A 14579-nucleotide genomic window follows, 5' to 3' on the forward strand; every position below is an offset into this window, starting at 1 on the left:
GTACATACTATTTTACCTCCCACTTTAAAGTGCCACGTCAGCGCCACATAATATCTCACTCCACTCAACTATATTTCATAACATCATAGAAATGGTCACCAATTTACCATTTCCCACCCTTTTCATATAAAATAATAACATTTATATAAATAAAATTAATTTATTATAACTAAAATTAAAAATTAAATTATAATAAAATAAAATAAAATTACATTCATTAATAGTTTAATGCTAAAAAAAATTACACCTAAATTTAATTGAAACATTCGTTAATGATTAAAAAAAGTATAAACGTAATATTTAAAAATATTAAGTTTCGTGTTCCCATCGTTGTCGGGTAGTAGAAAATGTAAATATTTCGCCACACTTGTCAAAAAGCGTGTCAAAGTCGTTTACGAAATAATAATAAAAACAAGCAATATCTTATTTTCAAAACGAATCCATTTTCGTTAAAATTTATATCAGGATGTTCATAAAAAAAAGTTATACAAACCTGTGTATTTGATTATTTTACAAAAACTAACAAAAATAAGTTATTTACAAAAAATGAACTAAGGTGCTAAATTAAATAGTAAAATTAATAGTATATATTTGTAGTTTGAGCGGCAGCTTGAGCGGTGGATACTCCACCATATCTTCCCCGCTGAGCAGTGCCTATCTAAAGGAAATGGTGTTTGTCGGCTGCACCGATTGCCACGTAGGCAGTTTGGCCGGTGAAACAGCACCCACACCCAACAGCCTAAGATAATAAGATTCACCCGACCTAGAAAACATGGAAGACTTATGATATACAACAGTTTGTGAATATTTTATAAAACTCTCACCATGGATCCGTTTGAAAAAAGCTTGAAACTAGTAAATAAAAAGCATAGAAGATTTAGATAGCTACAACATTCGAAGAGAAATGGTTGTCATTTATGAAGATGCTGATGATTCACCAAAAAGTATCCATACCAAACAATTAGTTCCAATAAGGTGTTACCCAAAGCAATGATTGCCGGGATAAAACTCGATGAAGAGTAACCTTCTTCTGTTCTTCAAGACATATGTTGTTTAGTTTGTGCAAATTGTTATGAAATTAGTATAGAATTGAATACGAATTAAACAAAGAATTGATCGAATTATTAAACTAAAGCAAAAGATTACAGGAACTGAATTGTTGTGTATCAATCTTACAAACCCTAATTGGAGTATCTATCACTAAAAAAAAATGACATGTAATGACATACAAAAAGTGCCACTAAAATACAAAAAAGTGCCACTAAAAGCCACTGTAAGAATGTGCAGCATACAAAAATAGTGCCACTAGAAGCGGGTGACGCTAAAGCCTTTTAGTAGCACTTTGTCAAACTGCCGCACAATGTATTTTAAGCTTTTAGCGACACTTTTTTTTTTGCCACGATATAAGAAAAAGACTTGTGGCACAAACTTTTATGCCATTAAAAAGTAATCCAGCTTACATATCCATACTAGTTTTAGAGGCACTTGTACACTTTTTAGTAACACATAATTTTACCACATAAATCACATTATTCACAAAATAAAATATAAAATTAAAGTTCGATAAAATAGTAAATGTAAAAATCATAATATCATAACTTCAATAATAAATTAAATCCGAAACATATTCCAAATGTTAAAGCAAAATTGTGATAAATAACATTCCAAATTCTAAATGTTTACATGGTGAGTCTAAACTTCTTTTAGGTGAGAACTTCACTTTCGTAAAACTTAACTTGAAAGCTTCTCATGTTATCTACTTTGCCATCAACCATATAAGCAAGCATTAGTATTAATACAAAAAAAAGGCTAAATGCTCATTAATTTATGAAAATCATGGTTCTTGCTTTAAAAAAACATGTATAAGAAATTGCCAAAACATCTAACAATTTGACAAAAAACAACATATAATGCTATTTATAACCTACCCAAACACCGAACAATTAGACAAAAAACCAACATATTCACTTAGTTGCAACGTAACAAGAATTTAAAAATCAATTGTCCAAATGTCTTTCTTACCCTGTAAAATTTGGGGTGATCAATTTCATACCATGATTACAACATAAACACATTCATCTTGTGAAAATAGTAAATTTAACAAGTCAAAAGTAACAAAAGAAGACTCACCATTATGGATGTCAAAGACCTACATACTGCTTGAGAAAATGGCCCTGCATCACCGCACCCATATCCATCATTAAAAAACATACATGAACATTGAGAAAAAAAAACAGAATGTAACTATTTACCTCTAAGCTTGGAGCATGTCAAATTAAAGAAAAAATTGTTGAGATGCATTTTTGTTAAAGAAAACTACAAAAGCTTATGATGCTCAGTAGCACTGCAAGAATATCACAAGCAAACCCCGGATCAGATCAAACTATATTTTTTCTAAATTTGCAATTGTCAATATATACACAAGATTCATTCAAACCAGTTAGTTGTGCAAGTCGAAGACATGAACATTTCCAACTACCTTAGTTAGAACACCCATATTGGTCTATTTTCATTTTCCTGCATGTAGTGTTCTTCATCACCCCTTGACAAAAAGAAAGTTAAAAAAAATGTAAAGAGAGTAAAAGGACTAAAGATCATCTTACAAGCTTTACAAAATGAAAAAAATAAAATAATATAAAAAATCAGCCCAGCTATTCAATCAACTAGAAAAAAGAAGCACTAAATAATGTTTGCTTTGTTAAGTTTACTTTATGCTTGTTGTCAATTGTCACTGCAGATTATATCAAGGGTTCAAAACAATTAATATATAAGAAATAAATATTGAAGAAACGTGGATCGGCTCACTGGTAGACGATCAACTTTCCTCGGGTATGAGTATGCTATTTCACCGATGGTTCTCCGGAGTATGAGTTCTTCCACCTACAAAACGAGCAGCACCGTGAACTTACCCCTCAGAAAGGGACAGAGGGGTCCTCTTTGGGGTAACCCTCCGGTGTGAGAATAAGAGATTGTAGGAGAAGATAATAATAATCTGAGAGTGAGTAAGGAATTGGAATGTATTTTCTTGCTTACCTCCCCTTGTGGAGGTGGTGTGTTATTTATAGTGTTAGGGTTTCCAATGATTGGGCTCAGATCCCATTAGGACCTTTTTGGCCTCCTCCTGTTGCTTTGCGCCACGTGTCCTTAGGACACCTGGTGCTTTTTCATTGATTATTCTCTGACCCAGGTATTTCACCTGACCCATGTGCAATCACGTGGTAGCACATGGGTTTTGCTGAGTTGTCCACCTTTCATTGGCAGCTGTCAACATCAGCATATTCTTATTCCTTAAAGGATACCTTCTGGAAGGTTGTCTGACGAGCACAATCAAGGTTGTCCTTATCCTGATTGGGATAAGGACGAGGTTGATTATGTGCACGTGTGATATGCGCCTATCCTGAGGATGCGCGAGGTCTTCTCTTTATTCTCACGCGCAGATGTGATATGCGCAAGCATATGTAATATGCGCCACGCGCAGATGTGATATGCGTGAGCATATATGGTGCGCGAGCATGTGATACGCGTGAGCATATGTGATGCGTGAGCATATGTGATATGCGCCGTGCGCATAGGTTTTGGCTTTTTGCCTTCATGATATCTTGATTTCAAGCCTCTTGTCTATATCTTGTGGGTTGACCCGCCCCGCTCGATGTTAAGGCGGGTACATACCTCTTCAAGCCCCCCCAGTCTAATGTGTGTCTTGTCTCGCGCGAGCGAGGTAAGATAGATATTAGACTTAATAGTTCTCTTTTAATAGGGTTTTGTCTTTTCCTTTTTTATTTCTCATCGTTGCGCGAAATTCTATCCTTGTGGTTGAAATGAATCGTCCATGTACGCGGTTGGTTGGTGCTGACATGCGTCAGAGATGGAGACGTGTCAGACTTTCGTGTGCTCGAGGTGCTACAGTTGCCTTTCATGTCCCCTCACATAGTGTCAGGAACACGTGTCGCGCTCGTGTTGGCCTGTACCTGCGAGTGGGGGCGCGTGAACTCTGATCAGTACCTGTTTCGTTCCCTTTCATGTCCCCTCACACAGTCAGGAACACGTGTCGCGCTCGCGTTGGCCTGCACCTGCGAGTGGGGGCGCGTGAACTCTGATCAGTACCTGTTTCTCTCTCTCCTGGGCCTATAAAAGCAAGCCTTTTGAGTTATTATTCTTCATCTTCATTGTTATTTCAGAGCTTTCCTTTCCTTCCATTTTTATTCCGATTTCCGTTCTTGAAGTAACCTCTGTTTGATTTCACAGTTGTATGTCTGATAACCCAGACACCACAATCTCCCCAAGCAAACGCCGTGTAAAATCATTAGTCATGTCCACTTTGAAGAAGACCGGCAAGGGAAAACGGGCTGCTGAGGCCTCGTCGGAGGAGGTGGGGAAGGGCAAGACAGTAAAGAGGTGGGATGAGATTCCCTGTAAATTGAGACAGTCTGATTTTGACAATCTCATCGCCTCTCAGGGTTTTCTCCCTGAGTATGGCTGTATGCTTCCGGCGGCCGGGCAAACGGCGGCAGATCCGCCCACCGGCTATATCTCCTTATATTGCCATTTTTTCACTCACTGCAACCTTCGTCTCCCGATGACAAGGTTTATGGGTGCGCTGCTTCAATTTCATGGGATTCACATATCCCAAGTCCATCCTTTTGGACTTGTGCGCATGACTCATTTTGAGTTCATGTGCAAAGCTCAGCGCGAGGAGCCAACCCCTCGGCGCTTTCAATTTTTTTATAAGCCAAAAATCCAAGATTCTTGGTTCTCATTCGTTCCTCGCAGTCAGAAGGTCAAGTGCTGCACTGTTTCCTTCAAGAGCCTTCATGACTGGTCTGAGAAATTTTTCTATATTAAGGCTGGTGTGATTCCCATCCGCATGACCATGCGCGCGATCACTTCTGCGCCCGCGGATGTGAATGTTCTTAAGAACCCAACTTCCTGAAACATTGCTCATACATGATGTCTGATTCACTGCCAGTGTCCATCAGGACTTTTGACACTTCATAATGAGCAATGTGTGTAGTGATGACTAGAGGACTGCTGATAGAAGGGCCTCCCCTGATTCTTGGGAAGATTACTTGTTGTTCGCGCCAATCTCCTTGGACTTGCGCGCTTCTCTTTCTCGATCTTTGCCCTTGCCTTCCTCCCTCGGCTACACAGATTCTTTTGAACTTTTTGCTGGCTGAGGCTCCATCTGGTTGTTCATTCTCTGGTCTTGGGTTTTTCACCAGGTGAGCCAACTTGCCTGATTTCACATCTCTTTCAATCGCATCCTTCAAATGGTGGCATGCATCGGTGTTGTGCCCTGTGGACTTGTGAAACTCACAATACTTGCCACTGTTTGGTGGTCCCTTATAGTGTACTGGCTTGGGGCTTTTAAACTGGACATTCTCTGTGCTTAACACTTGTGAAGGCGTTTTAGTGAGGGGAGTCCATATTCTTGGTAGAGGTCTGTTAGGCTCTCTGCCCCCTCCCTCTTGTCACCCTCTCCGCGATTACGACTGTCTTTTTGGGGCTGGGGTGAGCTTAGTTGCGCCTGCTTTTCTGCGGGAGAAAAACTGGTTTGTTGCAACCTGGACCATACAGAGTTTTGTTTGCCCCTCCTTTCGTTGTTGCGCGGTGCTTCTGCTTGGTGCCCTCTTTCTCTTGCTCTATCTTGGGCAATTTGTTTTTCATTTCGTGCGAAGACTCACGATGCTTCCATTAGCTTGGCCCAAGTGGTTGGCATGCCATCTCTGCTCACGAGAGCTCTGCGGAGTTGATCACTGCGCGCACCTTGTATAAAGGCCACGCGCAAGAGTTGCTCAGTGATACCTCCAATTGCAAGAGATTCCTGATTGAAACGAGTTATGTAGTCTTCAATCGTTTCATCATTCCTGCGCACGCAGTGCATGATGTCATCAGGGTCGCGCGTGTGTCTGCGCTGTTGTACGAAGTGAGCTTGGAACTTCTCCAATAGCTCTTCGAACCCATCGATTTGCCCAGTCGGCAAGCTTTCGAACCAGACACGTGCTGCGCCCGTGAGGCAACGAGCAAACATGTGACATCATGTTGGCATCGTCCAGCTTTCTAGGTTTCCAGTGTTGTAAAAACCTTGTAGGAAATCGTCTGGATCAGTTGTGCCGTCGTACTTGCCCAAACCACTTGGCATCTTGGTTTTGTGCTGAATGGGAGCCTTCACGATGCGCTCAGTGAATTTTGAATGCTTCACCAAGATGGCTGGCCTGTATGGTGTGGTTACGTCCACTTGCCCTCTCGCTGGTGGGTTGTACGGTGTGTACAGATCCATATCGGCTTTGGCCCCAGGCGCTATGTTCATGTGCGCGCGGAGCTGTGAGCCTCCTGCATGAGTATCTCGCGTCTTCCTTATGCTGTGCACTTCTTCATCACTAAAATCAGCGTGTTCAGTGTGAGCAGAGTGACCATCTTCCGGCGTGCGCGCCCTTTTTGTTGTTCCTTGAATGGTTTGCTTATCAAACGCGAGCCTTTGTGTTAAGTCAGCTAACTTTTTGTGTTTGACTAGCTCATTGTATTTGTCCATTAAACGTCGTTGTTCGTTTATGAGCCATTCTTTAGGGTCATTGGTTTCAACTTCTGGACCCATTGGTCCTTTTTGTTTCGCGCCAGTCAGATTTTGGAACGTGAGATCGTCTGGAGGAGTTTCAGTCTGGCTATGAGGAGTTGTGATGAAGGGATGGTTACTGGTGGTGCGCGCAGAATCACGCGGCACCCTCAGAAACTGTTGTCCCTCATTAACATCCTCAAGCTCAATATCCTCCAGAACTTTATCGCTGTTTCGAACACCAGAAACCATGGTGAAGTTTTTCAGAGAGAACTGATGAGATGGTGATTTTGTTGCCGTTGTAACAGGTGATGGCGCCAATGAAGAAACGTGGATCGGCTCACTGGTAGACGATCAACTTTCCTCGGGTATGAGTATGCTATTTCACCGATGGTTCTCCGGAGTATGAGTTCTTCCACCTACAAAACGAGCAGCACCGTGAACTTACCCCTCAGAAAGGGACAGAGGGGTCCTCTTTGGGGTAACCCTCCGGTGTGAGAATAAGAGATTGTAGGAGAAGATAATAATAATCTGAGAGTGAGTAAGGAATTGGAATGTATTTTCTTGCTTACCTCCCCTTGTGGAGGTGGTGTGGTATTTATAGTGTTAGGGTTTCCAATGATTGGGCTCAGATCCCATTAGGGCCTTTTTGGCCTCCTCCTGTTGCTTTGCGCCACGTGTCCTTAGGACACCTGGTGCTTTTTCATTGATTATTCTCTGACCCAGGTATTTCACCTGACCCATGTGCAATCACGTGGTAGCACATGGGTTTTGCTGAGTTGTCCACCTTTCATTGGCAGCTGTCAACATTAGCATATTCTTATTCCTTAAAGGATACCTTCTGGAAGGTTGTCTGACGAGCACAATCAAGGTTGTCCTTATCCTGATTGGGATAAGGACGAGGTTGATTATGTGCACGTGTGATATGCGCCTATCCTGAGGATGCGCGAGGTCTTCTCTTTATTCTCACGCGCAGATGTTTCATGCGCAGATGTGATATGCGTGAGCATATATGGTGCGCGAGCATGTGATACGCGTGAGCATATGTGATGCGTGAGCATATATGATATGCGTGAGCATATGTGATGCGTGAGCATATGTGATATGCGCCGTGCGCATAGGTTTTGGCTTTGTGCCTTCATGATATCTTGATTTCAAGCCTCTTGTCTATATCTTGTGGGTTGACCCGCCCCGCTCGATGTTAAGGCGGGTACATACCTCTTCAAATATAGACCAGGGGTAACAATTTCTAATTTTATTTAAAATCCTAAATTAACCCAATACAAATATAATTAGATTTATATGTTTCAAACCTGTGTAATAGATTGATCAGGTTAAGGTTGATTAGTGTAGCCCACTGTTGTCAAATTTTCAATTTTATGATCAAGCCCACAAAGTGATCTCAGCCTGACTGCAACACAACTTAAAGACTCATGTTATACTTAAATATGTTAGAACATGAATTTCTACAAACACTAATTTGAACTGACAAGAAACCCATTCTCACATTGAAAAATAAAAAGTAAAAACTAGTGATGTTGATAGAAAAAGTGAAGTTCCAGTTACCTGATCTCGCAACTAGTCCCAGTTTATCGAACCGAGATGAACAGCGCCTAACAACCTGCAGTGGACAAATGGAGGAAGTCAGGAACTTAAAACTCTGCATATTGTTTCATAATCCACTCATAAATATTTATGCCAACAAAAACATAAAATTAAAACATTTGAGGGTGCACATGTCAAGATCAAGCAAGCATAGTGTGTATATTGGCAATTAACATAATTGTCACTCGATTACACAAAATCTACGCATCAATCCAGCGGCTTCAAGATCGATTCCACGATTCTCCCTTGTTTCGTTAACCCTCAGTTACAGCTATCCATCTTCTCTTCATACATAGTATTAAATATGCTTCAGTTTTGGGGAGTGAAATTGATTGAGGGCAAGGAGTAAAAGAATGTGAAACGATTGGAGGAGGGAAGTGGGAATCTGAGAATGTAAATGTTTTTGTGAAAGCGGGAGTTGGAAAATTTTTGGATGGGCTTTTGTAAAGTTGTTTTTTTTTTTTTTTTTTTTTAGGGGGGGGAGGGGGGTTGGGGTTTATCTTTTACTCTTCATTTATTTATCATTAAAATTAAAATATGCTATTATAACAAAAATATATGAATAGCTTTTTAGAAAATATAAAAGTGTATTTGTATAACATATATATATATATATATATATATATATAAATAAGTGTAAACATTTATATAAATATAAATTAATTATAGAAAATATCATTAACTTTTTAACCAGTAATACAAAATAGTGGGAATTATATGACATTTATTCTTAGACCATGTGTAGTCATAATGTCTCTTCCCTAGGCGTTACGCGTCACGTGTCGCCCAGTCAAAGTTATGTTTTTTAGCAAAAATATGGGGTAGTCATAATGCCTCACCGTTGGGCGTTATGCGACACGTGGCGCTCAGTCACGTTTACACTTTTTTGCACCCACCACCGGATCCAATTATTCCGGCCACCATGAAAACCCACCACCGGATCCAATTATTTCAGCCATCATGAAACCCACCGGATCCATTATTCGGGCCACCATGAAAACCCACAACCGGATCCAATTATTTCGGCCACCATGAAACCCACCGGAGTGAATACAGTTTCATCGGTGAACGAAACCGTCGGCAAATGGTGGAACAGTCGCATATCTTGGATGGATCTTGGCGTGACGACATATACTTGGTGTTATAGAAATTTTTTAGATATACTGAAAAATCACTATATTTTCTCTCGTTTCTACTTAGAACACCTTAAACCACTCCCTAAATTATAAAAAAAAAACAACTCGCGTAATTTGATGGGTATGATGTAAACTTCGCAAATCATAACAATTTATAGCACATTATGTCAAGCATATTAAATACATGTAATACTTCGCAAATCATAGCAATTTACGGTCAAACATAGTCGGTTAATAATCATGATCATGGTCAAATATGGTCTAAACGATCGCCATCCTTTCGGTGTGCATAATGAAATCATTTGTCATTTATGCTAACCTTTAGGATCGAGCTCGAGCTCGAGCTCTTTTAGTAAACAAGCTTTAATAAAATCTATAGTTCAATCTTAAGCTTGTTTAAAGTCTGCCATATTTGAGATTTAACGAGCTAATTTGAGTTGTTCACAAGTGGCTTGACTCATTAACACACGTAGGTGTATATTATCTATTTTTTTTTTATTTTTTGATATGAAATTTTTTTTTAATTATCTAATTATCTAATCGATGTAAAATTATATAAATAGCATTTATGTTAATAAATCCTAAAACTTTTGAAAAATAAATCAATTATTATATTAATTTTCTTATCTAAAATAAGTTATCTTCTATTCTAATTAGGGGTTTTCAAAATTTGATTCGAATTCGAAACATTCGAAATTCGACTCGATTCGAATTCAAATATGAAGATTCGAATTCAATTACAAAATATTCGAATTCGATTCGATTCGTATTCGAGTATAGTAATCGAATACGAATTCATGATTTTTTATTCGAAATTCGAATTCAAATTATATAATATATCAATGTATATTTAATTTATTAATTTTGGTCAAATCCGTAAATAATAAATGTCCAAAACATCATAACTAATCCCAATAGCCATGCTGATATTTCTTAATTTTGCCAATACTTAATTTTGAACTTATTATCATGTGGTATTGTAGCTACTTTAAACTTATATTTATGTGTTTTACAGCGATGATTATGGTTTTTGAAGTTTTTGACATAGGTGAACCTGAATCAATTCGAATTCGACTTTTCAGATACGAATATAATCGAATTTCAAATATGGGATATAATACGAATACGAATCGAATAATCCAACTTTTAAACGAATATGAATCGAATACGAATGCCAGCAAAAAATAAATTATTCGAGTTATTCGATTCGATTAACTTGAAAATTTGTTATTCGATTCGATGAACAACTTGACTTATTATATTTACACATATTGTCCCTGAACTATGAGAATAGTTCAGTTTTAGTCCATACACTTTTAACAAACACATTGTCAACCAGAATATTAACTAACATTCTAACAATCTCCACCTTTGACAAAGTGTCAACCAACTCTTAACAAATCCAAACAAAATTGAAACTTTCCACCAGGCAGCACCTTAGTAAACATATCTGCACCATTCTCTAAAGTATCCACCTCCTTGATTACAACTTCTTTAGCTTTGACAATATCTCTTATAAAATGCAATTTCACATTGATATGCTTTGTTCTTTCATGATAAATCTGGTTTTTAGTCAGCTGAACTGCTCCTTGGTTATCACAATAAACCACAGGAGTGACCAAAATACCCCTCAGTTCAGAAACAAAGCCTTTCATCCATAAAGCTTCTTTAGTTGCTTATGTTAATGCAACATACTCTGCCTCTGTTGTGGACAAAGTAACAATATGCTGCAATGAGGCTTTCCAACTCACCAAAGACCCCATACTACAAAAGCATATCCGGTCATTGACCTGCCTCTGTCCAGATCTTTTGCAAAGTCTGAGTCAGAATACCCTACAACATCATCACAAAACTCCTTTCCTAACACCAACCCAACCTCCTTAGTACCTTTAAGATATCTTAATATCCATTTTACTGCATCCCAATGAGCCTTTCCAGGTTTAGAAACATACCTGCTTGACTAGGCTTACTGAATAGCCCAAATCCGGCCTTGTGCACACCATAAGATACATCAAGCTTCCCACCACCTTGGCATAAGGAACCTTTTGCATATATTCAACATCTTCATCTGACACAGGAGAGTCCTTGTCAGAAAGTTTAAAATGTTGACCCAATGGAACAGTAACAACTTTCCTATTTTCCATTGAGTAGTTTGACAAAATTTTCTGGATATAAGCACTTTGAGTCAACTTAATCAATCTTTGAATTCTGTCTCTAGTGATCTCAATCCCTAGAATCTTCTTAGCTTCTCCCAAATCTTTCATGTCAAACTCTTGTTTCAACAGATCTTTAGTTTCTTGAATAATACTTTTATCTTGACAAGCAATTAACATGTCATCTACATAAAGAAGTAAATAGACATAATTGCCCTTTTCAGATTCTTTGAAATATACACAGCTATCATACTTGCTTCTCTTGAACCCATTAGACACAATGTAATCATCAAACCTGAGATACCATTGTCTTGGAGACTGCTTTAATCCATACAATGATCTCTGCAAAAGACAAGCTTTCCCATTTTGCCCCTCAACCTCAAAGCCTTGTGGTTGAGTCATGTATATCTTTTCATCAAGATTACCATGCAAAAATGTTGTCTTGACATCTAATTGTTCTAATTCCATATCCTTATAAGCAGTCAAAGCAAGTATGACTCTTATAGAAGAATGTTTAACCACAGGAGAGAATATCTCATCATAATCTACCCCTGCCTTTTGAGTAAACCCCTTTGCCACCAACCTAGCCTTAAACCTTGGTTGTTCCCCTGCAATACCTTCTTTTATCTTGTAAATCCATTTGCAAGAGATTAAGGGTCTGTTTGGTATGAGGTAATGGAATGGACGACGAAATGGAATGACCATGGTAATGGAATGGACATAGGAATGAAATGAGTTATTACTATTCCATTGAAATGTTTGGTTACCACATGGGAATGAAATGAATCATAACTTTGCATTGTTTGGTAGGTTGGAAAATAGAAAAAATATAATTAAAATGGTAGTGAGTGGTGATGGTGGGAGGTAGGTGGCGGTCGTGCATTGGTGGGCGGTGGCGGGTGGTGGTGGGCAACGAGATAATGGTGGTTGGAGGTGGGTGGTGGTAGTGGGGTGGGTGGTGGCGGTAACAGTGGAGGTGGTGGTGGGCGGAGGGTGTGATGGTGGGGCGATGGTTGATGGATGCGGCAGATGGTTGGCACTGATGGCGATGGTGGTGGTTGGTGGCAGTGGCGGCGGTGGTGGACAGCGGTGACGGTGGGCAGCTGGCGGTGCTGGGTGGCTGACACTGATGGCGATGGTTGGTGGAGGTGGGTGGTGGCGGAGGTGGACGGCGATGGTGGTGGTTGGTGGCAGGTGGCGGCGATGGTAGGTGGTGGTGGTGGTGGGTGTTGATGGTGGGTGGTGGTGGGAGGGTGGTGGAGGTGATGTAGGGTGAATGAGGGAATGGAATGAAAAAAAACATAAGGGTATGGAATGAATGAAATTGGGGTATTTTAGAGGGAATGGAATGGACTAGGTAATGGGTCATTCCATTCCTTTGATCAACCAAACACACTTTTCTCCATTCCCTCACAATGAGTCATTCCATTCCATCATCCATTCTTGCATACCAAACGTTACCTAACTTGTGGTCTTTAGGTTTATCAACTAACCTCCAAGTATTATTCTTGTACAAAGAATCCATTTCTTCTTGCATTGCTTGAATAGACAATGGTTCATTCATACTCTCTTCTTCTGCATTTAAGACAAATGCAGAAATATCATTCCCATCTCTATACCTGAAAGGGGTCTGAATCTGTCTTCTAACTCTGTCTCTGGTCAATCAATAATCATTTACATTATTTCCATAATTACCCTCAGATTCACCAGCAGACTGACTTGTGCTTCCATGTTCATATGTACTAGCTACAGGCTCCACCTCAAGTTGCACACCCTGATCAAGACTCTGATCACCACATGAACCACTTAAAGCCTGCTTGTACATAACATTTTCTTCGAACACAACATTTCTGCTCACAATTACTTTGGTACTTCCATCATCAAGTCTTCATAATATGTACCCCTTCACTCCATCTGGATAGCCAAGCATTATACACTTTTGAGCTCTTGGTTCTAGTTTACCTTGACTTACATGTGAATAAGCCAAACAACCAAATACTCTTAAGTGTTCATAATTTGTCTTCTCACCAGGCCACTTTTCCATAGGAACCATCAACTCTATTGCTGTAGAAGGTGATCTATTCACAAGGTATGCTGCTGTTTTAACAGCTTCGGCCCAAAATCCTCTAGGCATACCAGCAGCAATTAACATACGTCTCACTTTCTCTAAGAGAGTCCTATTCATTCTTTCAACTAGGCCATTCTGTTGAGGAGTACCTGGTATGGTTAGATGCCTAGCTATACCCTTAGACTTGCAGTATTCATTGAACTCTCCACTACAAAATTCTAAGCCATTGTCTGTTCTTAACTTCTTAACTCTCTTCTCAGTTTGGTTTTCAACCAAAACTATCCATTCTTTAAACATCTTAAAAGCATCTGACTTATGTTTAAGAATGTATATCCATACCCTTCTTGAGAAGTCATCTATGATGGACAGGAAGTAGGAAGCTCCACCTAGTGACTTGTGCTTAGTAGGACCCAACAATCTGCATGTACATAGTCTAAAATACCCTTAGAATTTCACCCTCTTAGTCTTACCAAGAATACAGTCCTCACAAGACTCTACCTCACAACTAGATAAATCTTTAATAACCTCCTGCTTCTTTAACTCCAACAGCCCTAACTCACTTATATGACGTGGTCTCTTGTGCCATAACAGAGCATTATTGACTATTTTACCCTCAACAACAGAAACTGATCCCAACACAGTATCACCATCTAACAAGTAGATGTTATTTTCCCCTCTAGACCCTGATAAAACTACCATTGATCCCTTCACAACTCTAGCCTTGCCATTCTTAAGACTAATTGTATAACCATTTCTTTCAAAAGTTCCTAAAGAAATAAGGTTCTTGGTTAACTCAGGAATATACCTAACATTTGATAACTTCACCCCAGTTCCATAATCCAATTTCAAGCATACTACACCATGCCCTTTAATGGTACAGGATATGTCATTACCAAGCTTCACCACACCAAGATCTTCATATTTCAGAACTTTAAAGAAATCTTTATTAGGAGTCATGTGAAAAGAGCAACCAGAATCCATTATCCAACCATCTTTGGAACTATGACTTGATGCAACACATACATCAGCCGAGTCATATCCATCTAGAGTTTCATCAGTTGAACTAT

The sequence above is a fragment of the Bidens hawaiensis genome, unplaced genomic scaffold, assembly GCF_021521415.1.
Source record: "Bidens hawaiensis isolate Kalapana, Puna unplaced genomic scaffold, B.hawaiensis_p1.1 tig00067625_1, whole genome shotgun sequence".
NCBI lineage: Eukaryota > Viridiplantae > Streptophyta > Magnoliopsida > Asterales > Asteraceae > Bidens > Bidens hawaiensis.